The following is a 13323-nucleotide window of genomic DNA, read 5'->3' on the forward strand; positions in this document are numbered from 1 at the left end:
GACGTAGAGCCCAACGCACGTCCCGACGTAGAGCCCAGCGCACGTCCCGACGTCGAGCCCAACGCACGTCCCGACTTACCGCCCAACGCACGTCCCGACGTAGCGCGCAACGCACGTCCCGACGTAGAGCTGAAAGTTAGCTAACTACAGACGTAGAGCCCAACGCACGTCCCGACGTAGAGCCCAACGCACGTCCCGACGTAGAGCTGAAAGTAAGCTAAATCCCGACGTAGAGCCCAACGCACGTCCCGACGTAGAGCCAACGCACGTCCCGACGTAGCGCCCAACGCACGTCCCGACGTAGAGCTGAAAGTTAGCTAAATACAGACGTAGAGCACAACGCACGTCCCGACGTAGAGCTAAAAGTTAGCTAACTACAGACGTAGAGCCCAACGCATGTCCCGACGTAGAGCTGAAAGTAAGCTAAATCCCGACGTAGAGGCCAACGCACGTCCCGACGTAGAGGGCAACGCACGTCCCGACGTAGCGCCCAACGCACGTCCCGACGTAGAGGCCAACGCACGTCCCGACGTAGAGCCCAACGCACGTCCCGACGTAGAGCTGAAAGTAAGCTAAATCCCAACGTAGAGCCCAACGCACATCCCGACGTAGAGCCCAACGCACGTCCCGACGTAGACCTGAAAGTAAGCTAAATCCCGACGTAGAGCCCAACGCACGTCCCGACGTAGAGCTGAAAGTAAGCTAAATCCCGACGTAGAGCCCAACGCACGACCCGACGTAGAGCCCAACGCACGTCCCGACGTAGAGCCCAACGCACGTCCCGACGTAGACCTGAAAGTAAGCTAAATCCCGACGTAGAGACCAACGCACGTCCCGACGTAGACCCCAACGCACGTCCCGACGTAGAGCCCAATGCACGTCCCGACGTAGAGCTGAAAGTAAGCTAAATCCCGACATAGCGCCAAACACATGTCCCTAAGTAACGCCCAACACACGTCCCGACGTAGCGCCCAACGCACGTCCCGACGTAGCGTCCAACGCACATCCCGACGTAGAGCTGAAAGTAAGCTAAATCCCGACGTAGAGGCCAACGCACGTCCCGACGTAGAGGCCAACGCACGTCCCGACGTAGAGGCCAACGCACGTCCCGACGTAGAGCTGAAAGTAAGCTAAATCCCGAGGTAGAGCCCAACGCACGTCCCGACGTAGAGCTGAAAGTTAGCTAACTACAGACGAAGAGCCCAACGCGCGTCCCGACGTAGAGCTGAAAGTTAGCTAACTACAGACGTAGAGCCCAACGCGCGTCCCGACGTAGAGCCCAACGCATGTCCCGACGTAGAGCCCAACGCACGTCCCGACGTAGAGGCCAACGCATGTCCCGACGTAGAGCTGAAAGTAAGCTAAATCCCGACGTAGAGGCCAACGCACGTCCCGACGTAGAGGGCAACGCACGTCCCGACGTAGCGCCCAACGCACGTCCCGACGTAGAGGCCAACGCACGTCCCGACTTAGAGCCCAACGCACGTCCCGACGTAGAGCTGAAAGTAAGCTAAATCCCAACGTAGAGCCCAACGCACATCCCGACGTAGAGCCCAACGCACGTCCCGACGTAGACCTGAAAGTAAGCTAAATCCCGACGTAGAGCCCAACGCACGTCCCGACGTAGTGCCCAACGCACGTCCCGACGTAGAGCCCAACGCACGTCCCGACGTAGAGCTGAAAGTAAGCTAAATCCCGACGTAGAGCCCAACGCACGTCCCGACGTAGAGCCCAACGGACGTCCCGACGTAGAGCCCAACGCACGTCCCGACGTAGAACTGAAAGTAAGCAAAATCCCGACGTAGAGACCAACGCACGTCCCGACGTAGACCCCAACGCACGTCCCGACGTAGAGCCCAATGCACGTCCCGACGTAGAGCTGAAAGTAAGCTAAATCCCGACGTAGAGCCCAACTCACGTCCCGACGTAGAGCCCAACGCACGTCCCGACGTAGAGCCCAAAGCACGTCCCGACGTAGAGCTGAAAGTTAGCTAACTACAGACGAAGAGCCCAACGCGCGTCCCGACGTAGAGCTGAAAGTTAGCTAACTACAGACGTAGAGCCCAACGCGCGTCCCGACGTAGAGCCCAACGCGTGTCCCGACGTAGAGCCCAACGCACGTCCCGACGTAGAGGCCAACGCACGTCCCGACGTAGAGCTCAAAGTAAGCTAAATCCCGACGTAGAGCCCAACGCACGCCCCGACGTAGAGCTGAAAGTAAGCTAAATCCCGACGTAGAGCCCAACGCACGTCCCGACGTAGAGCCCAACGCACGTCCCGACGTACAGCCCAACGCACGTCCCGACGTAGAGCTGAAAGTTAGCTAACTACAGACGTAGAGCCCAACGCACGTCCCGACGTAGAACCCAACGCACTTCCCGACGTAGAGCCCAACGCACCTCCCGACGTAGAGCCCAACGCACGTCCCGACGTAGAGCTGAAAGTAAGGTAAATGCCGACGTAGAGGCCAATGCACGTACCGACGTAGAGCTGAAAGTAAGCTAAATCCCGACGTAGAGCCCAACGCACGTCCCGACGTAGAGCCCAACGCACGTCCCGACGTAGAGCTGAAAATTAGCTAACTACAGACGTAGAGCCCAACGCACGTCCCGACGTAGAGCCCAACGCACGTCCCGACGTACAGCCCAACGCACGTCCCGACGTAGAGCTGAAAGTTAGCTAACTACAGACGTAGAGCCCAACGCACGTCCCGACGTAGAACCCAACGCACGTCCCGAAGTAGCGCACAACGCACGTGCCGACGTAGCGCCCAACGCACGTCCCGACGTAGAGCTGAAAGTAAGCTAAATCCCGACGTAGAGGCCAACGCACGACCCGACGTAGAGGCCAACGCACGTCCCGACGTAGAGGCCAACGCACGTCCCGACGTAGAGCTGAAAGTAAGCTAAATTCCAACGTAGCGCCCAACGCACGTCCCGAAGTAGCGCCCAACGCACGTCTTGACGTAGAGCTGAAAGTTAGCTAACTACAGATGTAGAGCCCAACGCACGTCCCGACGTAGAGCTGAAAGTTAGCTAACTACAAACGTAGAGCCCAAAGCACGTCCTGACATAGAGCTGAAAGTTAGCTAACTACAGACGTAGAGCCCAACGCACGTCCCGACGTAGAGCCCAACGCACGTCCCGACGTAGAGCCCAACGCACGTCCCGACGTAGACCTGAAAAGTAAGCTAAATCCGGACGTAGAGCCCAACGCACGTCCCGACGTAGAGCTCAACGCACGTCCCGGCGTAGCATCCAACGCACGTCCCGACGTAGAGCTGAAAGTAAGCTAAATCCCGACGTAGAGGCCAACGCACGTCCCGACGTAGAGGCCAACGCACGTCCCGACGTAGAGGCCAACGCACGTCCCGACGTAGAGCTGAAAGTAAGCTAAATCCCGACGTAGAGCCCAACGCACGTCCCGACGTAGAGCCCAACGCACATCCCGACGTAGAGCCCAACGCACGTTCCGACGTAGCGCCCAACGCACGTCTTGACGTAGAGCTGAAAATAGCTAACTACAGATGTAGAGCCCAACGCACGTCCCGACGTAGAGCAGAAAGTTAGCTAACTACAGACGTAGAGCCCAACGCACGTCCCGACGTAGAGGCCAACGCACGTCCCGACGTAGAGCCCAACGCACGTCCCGACGTAGAGCTGAAAGTAAGCTAAATCCCGACGTAGAGCCCAACGCACGTCCCGACGTAGATCCCAACGCACGTCCCGACGTAGAGCCCAACGCACGTCCCGACGTAGAGCTTAAAGTAAGCTACATCCCGACGTAGAGCCCAACGCACGTCCCGACGTAGAGCCCAACGCACGTCCCGACGTAGCGCCCAACGCACATCCCGACGTAGAGCTGAAAGTTAGCTAACTACAGACGAAGAGCCCAACGCGCGTCCCGACGTAGAGCTGAAAGTTAGCTAACTACAGACGTAGAGCCCAACGCGCGTCCCGACGTAGAGCCCAACGCGTGTCCCGACGTAGAGCTCAACGCACGTCCCGACGTAGAGCCCAACGCACGTCCCGACGTAGAGCTGAAAGTAAGCTAAATCCCGACGTAGAGGCCAACGCACGTCCCGACGTAGAGGCCAACGCACGTCCCGACGTAGAGCCCAACGCACGTCCCGACGTAGCGCCCAACGCACGTCTCGACGTAGAGCTGAAAGTTAGCTAACTACAGACGTAGAGCCCAACGCACGTCCCGACGTAGAGCAGAAAGTTAGCTAACTACAGACGTAGAGCCCAACGCACGTCCCGACGTAGATCCCAACGCACGTCCCGACGTAGAGCCCAACGCACGTCCCGACGTAGAGCTGAAAATAAGTTAAATCCCGACGTAGAGGCCAACGCACGTCCCGACGTAGAGGCCAACAGACGTCCCGACGTAGAGCCCAACAGACGTCCCGACATAGAGCCCAACGCACGTCCCGACGTAGAGCCCAACGCACGTCCCTACGTAGCGCGCAACGCACGTCCCGACGTAGAGCTGAAAGTAAGCTAAATCCCGACGTAGAGCCCAACGCACGTCCAGACGTAGAGCCCAACGCACGTCCCGACGTAGAGCCCAACGCACGTCCGGACGTAGAGCCCAACGCACGTCCCGACGTAGAGCTGAAAGTAAGCTAAATGCCGACGTAGCGCCCAACGCACGTCCCGAAGCAGCGCCCAACACACGTCCCGACGTAGCGCCCAACGCACGTCCCGACGTAGCGCCCAACGCACGTCCCGACGTAGAGCTGAAAGTAAGCTAAATCCCGACGTAGAGGCCAACGCACGTCCCGACGTAGAGGCCAACGCACGTCCCGACGTAGAGCCCAACGCACGTCCCGACATAGCGCCAAACGCAAGTCCCGACGTAGAGCTGAAACTTAGCTAACTACAGACGTAGAGCCCAACGCACGTCCCGACGTAGAGCTGAAAGTTAGCTAACTACAGATGTAGAGCCCAACGCACGTCCCGACGTAGAGCCCAACGTACGTCCCGACGTAGAGCCCAACGAAAGTCCCAACGTAGAGCCCAACGCACGTCCCAACGTAGAGCTGAAAGTTAGCAAACTACAGACGTAGAGCCCAACGCCCGTCCCGACGTAGAGCCCAACGCACGTCCCGACTTAGAGCCCAGCGCATGTCCCGACGTATATCCCAAAACATGTCCCGACGTAGAGCCCAACGCACGTCACGACGTAGACCTGAAAGTAAGCTAAATCCCGACGTAGAGCCCAACGCACGTCCCGACATAGAGCCCAACGTACGTCCCGACGTAGAGCCCAACGCACGTCCGGACGTAGAGCCCAACGCACGTCCCGACGTACAGCCCAACGCACGTCCCGACGTAGAGCTGAAAGTAAGCTAAATCCCGACGTAGAGGCCAACGGACGTCCCGACGTAGAGCTGAAAGTAAGCTAAATCCCAACGTAGAGGCCAACGCAAGTCCCGACGTAGAGGCCAACGCACGTCCCGACGTAGAGCTGAAAGTAAGCTAAATCCCGACGTAGAGCCCAACGCAGGTCCCGACGTACAGGCCAACGCACGTCCCGACGTAGAGCTGAAAGTAAGCTAAATCCCGACGTAGAGCCCAATGCACGTCCCGACGTAGAGCCCAACGCACGTCCCGACGTAGAGCGCAACGCACGTCCCGACATAGAGCCCAACGCACGTCCCGACGTAGAGCTGAAAGTAAGCTAAATCCCGACGTAGCGCCCAACGCACGTCCCGAAGTAGCGCCCAACACACGTCCCGACGTAGCGCCCAACGCATGTCCCGACGTAGAGCTGAAAGTAAGCTAAATCCCGACGTAGAGGCCAACGCACGTCCCGACGTAGAGGCCAACGCACGTCCCGACGTAGAGCCCAACTCACGTCCCGACGTAGAGCTGAAAGTAAGCTAAATCCCGACGTAGAGCCCAAAGCACGTCCCGACGTAGAGCCCAACGCACGTCCCGACGTAGAGCCCAACGCACGTCCCGACGTAGAGCCCAACGCACGTCCCGACGTAGCGCCCAACACACGTCCCGACGTAGAGCTGAAAGTTAGCTAACTACAGACGTAGAGCCCAACGCACGTCCCGACGTAGAGCTGAAAGTTAGCTAACTACAGACGTAGAGCCAAACGCACGTCCCGACGTAGAGCCCAACGCACGTCCCGACGTAGAGCCCAACGCACGTCCCGACGTAGAGCCCAACGCACGTCCCAACGTAGACCTGAAAGTAAGCTAAATCCCGACGTAGAGCCCAACGCACGTCCCGACGTAGAGCCCAACGCACGTCCCGACGTAGAGCTGAAAGTAAGCTAAATCCCGACGTAGAGCCCAACGCACGTCCCGACGTAGAGCCCAACGCACGTCCCGACGTAGAGCTGAAAGTTAGCTAACTACAGACGAAGAGCCCAACGTGCGTCCCGACGTAGAGCTGAAAGTTAGCTAACTACAGACGTAGAGCCCAACGCACGTCCCGACGTAGAGCCCCACGCGTGTCCCGACGTAGAGCCCAACGCACGTCCCGACGTAGAGCCCAACGCACGTCCCGACGTAGAGCTGAAAGTAAGCTAAATCCCGACGTAGAGGCCAACGCACGTCCCGACGTAGAGGCCAACGCACGTCCCGACGTAGAGCCCAAAGCACGTTCCAACGTAGAGGCCAACGCACGTCCCGACGTAGACGCCAACGCATGTCCCGACGTAGAGCTGAAAGTAAGCTAAATCCCGACGTAGAGCCCAACGCACGTCCCGACGTAGATCCCAACGCACGTCCCGACGTAGCGCCCAACGCAAATCCCGACGTAGAGCTGAAAGTTAGCTAACTACAGACATAGAGCCCAACGCACGTCCCGACGTAGAGCAGAAAGTTAGATAACTACAGACATAGAGCCCAACGCACGTCCCGACGTAGAGCCCAACGCACGTCCCGACGTAGAGCTGAAAGTAAGCTAAAACCCGACGTAGAGCCCAACGCACGTCCCGACGTAGAGCTGAAAGTAAGCTAAATCCCGACGTAGAGGCCAACGCACGTCCCGACGTAGAGGCCAACGCACGTCCCGACGTAGAGCTGAAAGTAAGCTAAATCCCGAAGTAGAGGCCAACGCACGTCCCGACGTAGAGGCCAACGCACGTCCCGACGTAGAGCTGAAAGTAAGCTAAATCCCGACGTAGAGCCCAACGCACGTCCCGACGTAGAGCAAAACGCACGTCCTGACGTAGAGCTGAAAGTAAGCTAAATCCCGATGTAGAGGCCAACGCACGTCCCGACGTAGAGGCCAACGCACGTCCCGACGTAGAGGCCAACGCACGTCCCGACGTAGAGGCCAACGCACGTCCCGACGTAGAGCTGAAAGTAAGTTAAATCCCGACGTAGAGCCCAACGCACGTCCCGACGTAGAGCCCAACGCACGTCCCGACGTAGCGCCCAACGCACGTCCCGACGTAGAGCTGAAAGTTAGCTAACTACAGACGTAGAGCCCAACGCACGTCCCGACGTAGAGCTGAAAGTTAGCTAACAACAGACGTAGAGCCCAACGCACGTCCCGACGTAGAGCTGAAAGTGAGCTAACTACAGACGTAGAGCCCAACGCACGTCCCGACGTAGAGCCCAACGCACGTCCCGACGTAGAGCCCAACGCACGTCCCGACGTAGAGCCCAACGCACGTCCCGACGTAGAGCTGAAAGTAAGCTAAATCCCGACGTAGAGGCCAACGCACGTCCCAACGTAGAGCTGAAAGTAAGGTAAATCCCGACGTAGAGCCCAACGCACGTCCAGACGTAGAGCTGAAAGTAAGCTAAATCCCGACGTAGAGCCCAACGCACGTCCCGACGTAGAGCCCAACGCACGTCCCGACGTAGCGCCCAACGCACGTCCCGACGTAGAGCTGAAAGTTAGCTAACTACAGACGAAGAGCCCAACGCGCGTCCCGACGTAGAGCTGAAAGTTAGCTAACTACAGACGTAGAGCCCAACGCGCGTCCCGACGTAGAGCTGAAAGTTAGCTAACTACAGACGTAGAGCCCAACGCACGTCCCGACGTAGAGCTGAAAGTAAGCTAAATCCCGACGTAGAGGCCAACGCACGTCCCGACGTAGAGGCCAACGCACGTCCCGACGTAGAGCTGAAAGTAAGCTAAATCCCGACGTAGAGGCCAACGCACGTCCCGACGTAGAGGACAGCACACGTCCCGAGGTAGAGGCCAGCGCACATCCCGACGTAGAGCCCAACGCACGTCCCGACGTAGAGCTTAATGTAAGCTAAATCCCGACGTAGAGCCCAACGCACATCCCGATGTAGAGCCCAACGCACGTCCCGACGTAGCGCCCAACGCACGTCCCGACGTAGCGCCCAACGCACGTCCCGACGTAGAGCTGAAAGTTAGCTAACTACAGACGAAGAGCCCAACGCGCGTCCCGACGTAGAGCTGAAAGTTAGCTAACTACAGACGTAGAGCCCAACGCGCGTCCCGACGTAAAGCCCAACGCGTGTCCCGACGTAGAGCTCAACGCACGTCCCGACGTAGAGCCCAACGCACGTCCCGACGTAGAGCTGAAAGTAAGCTAAATCCCGACGTAGAGGCCAACGCACGTCCCGACGTAGAGGCCAACGCACGTCCCGACGTAGAGCCCAACGCACGTCCCGACGTAGCGCCCAACGCAGGTCCCGACGTAGAGCTGAAAGTTAGCTAACTACAGACGTAGAGCCCAACGCACGTCCCGACGTAGAGCAGAAAGTTAGCTAACTACAGACGTAGAGCCCAACGCACGTCCCGACGTAGATCCCAACGCACGTCCCGACGTAGAGCCCAACGCACGTCCCGACATAGAGCTGAAAATAAGTTAAATCCCGACGTAGAGGCCAACGCACGTCCCGACGTAGAGGCCAACAGACGTCCCGACGTAGAGCCCAACAGACGTCCCGACATAGAGCCCAACGCACGTCCCTACGTAGCGCGCAACGCACGTCCCGACGTAGAGCTGAAAGTAAGCTGAATCCCGACGTAGAGCCCAACGCACGTCCAGACGTAGAGCCCAACGCACGTCCCGACGTAGAGCCCAACGCATGTCCGGACGTAGAGCCCAACGCACGTCCCGACGTAGAGCTGAAAGTAAGCTAAATCCCGACGTAGCGCCCAACGCACGTCCCGAAGCAGCGCCCAACACACGTCCCGACGTAGCGCCCAACGCACGTCCCGACGTAGCGCCCAACGCACGTCCCGACGTAGAGCTGAAAGTAAGCTAAATCCCGACGTACAGGCCAACGCATGTCCCGACGTAGAGGCCAACGCACGTCCCGACGTAGAGCCCAACGCACGTCCCGACATAGCGCCAAACGCACGTCCCGACGTAGAGCTGAAACTTAGCTAACTACAGACGTAGAGCCCAACGCACGTCCCGACGTAGAGCTGAAAGTTAGCTAACTACAGATGTAGAGCCCAACGCATTTCCCGACGTAGAGCCCAACGTACGTCCCGACGTAGAGCCCAACGAAAGTCCCAACGTAGAGCCCAACGCACGTCCCGACGTAGAGCTGAAAGTTAGCAAACTACAGACGTAGAGGCCAACGCACGTCCCGACGTAGAGCTGAAAGTAAGCTAAATCCCGACGTAGAGCCCAATGAACGTCCCGACGTAGAGCCCAACGCACGTCCCGACGTAGAGCTGAAAGTAAGCTAAATCCCGACGTAGAGCCCAATGCACGTCCCGACGTAGAGCCCAACGCACGTCCCGACGTAGAGCGCAACGCACGTCCCGACATAGAGCCCAACACACGTCCCGACGTAGAGCTGAAAGTAAGCTAAATCCCGACGTAGCGCCCAACGCACGTCCCGAAGTAGCGCCCAACACACGTCCCGACGTAGCGCCCAACGCACGTCCCGACGTAGAGCTGAAAGTAAGCTAAATCCCGACGTAGAGGCCAACGCACGTCCCGACGTAGAGGCCAACGCACGTCCCGACGTAGAGCCCAACGCACGTCCCGACGTAGAGCTGAAAGTAAGCTAAATCCCGACGTAGAGCCCAAAGCACGTCCCGACGTAGAGCCCAACGCACGTCCCGACGTAGAGCCCAACGCACGTCCCGACGTAGCGCCCAACACACGTCCCGACGTAGAGCTGAAAGTTAGCTAACTACAGACGTAGAGCCCAACGCACGTCCCGACGTAGAGCTGAAAGTTAGCTAACTACAGACGTAGAGCCAAACGCACGTCCCGACGTAGAGCCCAACGCACGTCCCGACGTAGAGCCCAACGCACGTCCCGACGTAGAGCCCAACGCACGTCCCAACGTAGACCTGAAAGTAAGCTAAATCCCGACGTAGAGCCCAACGCACGTCCCGACGTAGAGCCCAACGCACGTCCCGACGTAGAGCTGAAAGTAAGCTAAATCCCGACATAGAGCCCAACGCACGTCCCGACGTAGAGCCCAACGCACGTCCCGACGTAGAGCTGAAAGTTAGCTGACTACAGACGAAGAGCCCAACGTGCGTCCCGACGTAGAGCTGAAAGTTAGCTAACTACAGACGTAGAGCCCAACGCACGTCCCGACGTAGAGCCCCACGCGTGTCCCGACGTAGAGCCCAACGCACATCCCGACGTAGAGCCCAACGCACGTCCCGACGTAGAGCTGAAAGTAAGCTAAATCCCGACGTAGAGGCCAACGCACGTCCCGACGTAGAGGCCAACGCACGTCCCGACGTAGAGCCCAAAGCACGTTCCGACGTAGAGGCCAACGCACGTCCCGACGTAGAGGCCAACGCACGTCCCGACGTAGAGCTGAAAGTAAGCTAAATCCCGACGTAGAGCCCAACGCACGTCCCGACGTAGATCCCAACGCACGTCGCGACGTAGCGCCCAACGCACATCCTGACGTAGAGCTGAAAGTTAGCTAACTACAGACATAGAGCCCAACGCACGTCCCGACGTAGAGCAGAAAGTTAGCTAACTACAGACATAGAGCCCAACGCACGTCCCGACGTAGAGCCCAACGCACGTCCCGACGTAGAGCTGAAAGTAAGCTAAAACCCGACGTAGAGCCCAACGCACGTCCCGACGTAGAGCTGAAAGTAAGCTAAATCCCGACGTAGAGGCCAACGCACGTCCCGACGTAGAGGCCAACGCACGTCCCGACGTAGAGCTGAAAGTAAGCTAAATCCCGAAGTAGAGGCCAACGCACGTCCCGACGTAGAGGCCAACGCACGTCCCGACGTAGAGCTGAAAGTAAGCTAAATCCCGACGTAGAGCCCAACGCACGTCCCGACGTAGAGCAAAACGCACGTCCTGACGTAGAGGTGAAAGTAAGCTAAATCCCGATGTAGAGGCCAACGCACGTCCCGACGTAGAGGCCAACGCACGTCCCGACGTAGAGGCCAACGCACGTCCCGACGTAGAGGACAACGCACGTCCCGACGTAGAGCTGAAAGTAAGTTAAATCCCGACGTAGAGCCCAACGCACGTCCCGACGTAGAGCCCAACGCACGTCCCGACGTAGCGCCCAACGCACGTCCCGACGTAGAGCTGAAAGTTAGCTAACTACAGACGTAGAGCCCAACGCACGTCCCGACGTAGAGCTGAAAGTTAGCTAACAACAGACGTAGAGCCCAACGCACGTCCCGACGTAGAGCTGAAAGTGAGCTAACTACAGACGTAGAGCCCAACGCACGTCCCGACGTAGAGCCCAACGCACGTCCCGACGTAGAGCCCAACGCACGTCCCGACGTAGAGCCCAACGCACGTCCCGACGTAGAGCTGAAAGTAAGCTAAATCCCGACGTAGAGCCCAACGCACGTCCCGACGTAGAGCCCAACGCACGTCCCGACGTAGAGCTGAAAGTTAGCTAAATCCTGACGTAGAGCCCAACGCACGTCCCGACGTAGAGCCCAACGCACGTCCCGACGTAGAGCTTGAAGTTAGCTAACTACAGACGTGGAGCCCAACGCCGTCCCGACGTAGAGCCCAACGGACGTCTCGACGTAGATCCCAACGCACGTCCCGACGTAGAGCTGAAAGTAAGCTAAATCCCGACGTAGAGCCCAACGCACGTCCCGACGTAGAGCTGAAAGTAAGCTAAATCCCGACGTAGCGCCCAAGGCACGTCCCGACGTACAGGCCAACGCACGTCCCGACGTAGAGCTGAAAGTAAGCTAAATCCCGACGTAGAGGCCAACGCACGTCCCGACGTAGAGGCCAGCGCACGTCCCGACGTAGAGGCCAGCAGACGTCCCGACGTAGAGGCCAGCGCACGTCCCGACGTAGAGCCCAACGCACGTCCCGACGTAGAGCTTAATGTAAGCTAAATCCCGACGTAGAGCCCAACGCACGTCCCGACGTAGAGCTGAAAATAAGTTAAATCCCGACGTAGAGGCCAACGCACGTCCCGACGTAGAGGCCAACAGACGTCCCGACGTAGAGCCCAACAGACGTCCCGACATAGAGCCCAACGCACGTCCCGACGTAGAGCCCAACGCACGTCCCTACGTAGCGCCCAACGCACGTCCCGACGTAGAGCTGAAAGTAAGCTAAATCCCGACGTAGAGCCCAACGCACGTCCCGACGTAGAGCCCAACGCACGTCCCGACGTAGAGCCCAACGCACGGCCGGACGTACAGCCCAACGCACGTCCCGACGTAGAGCTGAAAGTAAGCTAAATACCGACGTAGCGCCCAACGCACGTCCCGAAGCAGCGCCCAACACACGTCCCGACGTAGCGCCCAAAGCACGTCCCGACGTAGCGCCCAACGCACGTCCCGACGTAGAGCTGAAAGTAAGCTAAATCCCGACGTAGAGGCCAACGCACGTCCCGACGTAGAGGCCAACGCACGTCCCGACGTAGAGCCCAACGCACGTCCCGACATAGCGCCAAACGCACGTCCCGACGTAGAGCTGAAACTTAGCTAACTAAAGACGTAGAGCCCAACGCACTTCCCGACGTAGAGCTGAAAGTTAGCTAATTACAGATGTAGAGCCCAACGCACGTCCCGACGTAGAGCCCAACGTACGTCCCGACGTAGAGCCCAACGAAAGTCCCAACGTAGAGCCCAACGCACGTCCCGACGTAGAGCTGAAAGTTAGCAAACTACAGACGTAGAGCCCAACGCACGTCCCGACGTAGAGCCCAACGCACGTCCCGACTTAGAGCCCAGCGCACGTCCCGACGTATATCCCAAAGCATGTCCCGACGTAGAGCCCAACGCACGTCACGACGTAGACCTGAAAGTAAGCTAAATCCCGACGTAGAGCCCAACGCACGTCCCGACGTAGAGCCCAACGTACGTCCCGACGTAGAGCCCAACGCACGTCCCGACGTAGAGCCCAACGCACGTCCCGACGTACAGCCCAACGCACGTCCCG

Source organism: Leptosomus discolor, chromosome 15 (assembly GCF_034619465.1).
Source record: "Leptosomus discolor isolate bLepDis1 chromosome 15, bLepDis1.hap2, whole genome shotgun sequence".
NCBI lineage: Eukaryota > Metazoa > Chordata > Aves > Leptosomiformes > Leptosomidae > Leptosomus > Leptosomus discolor.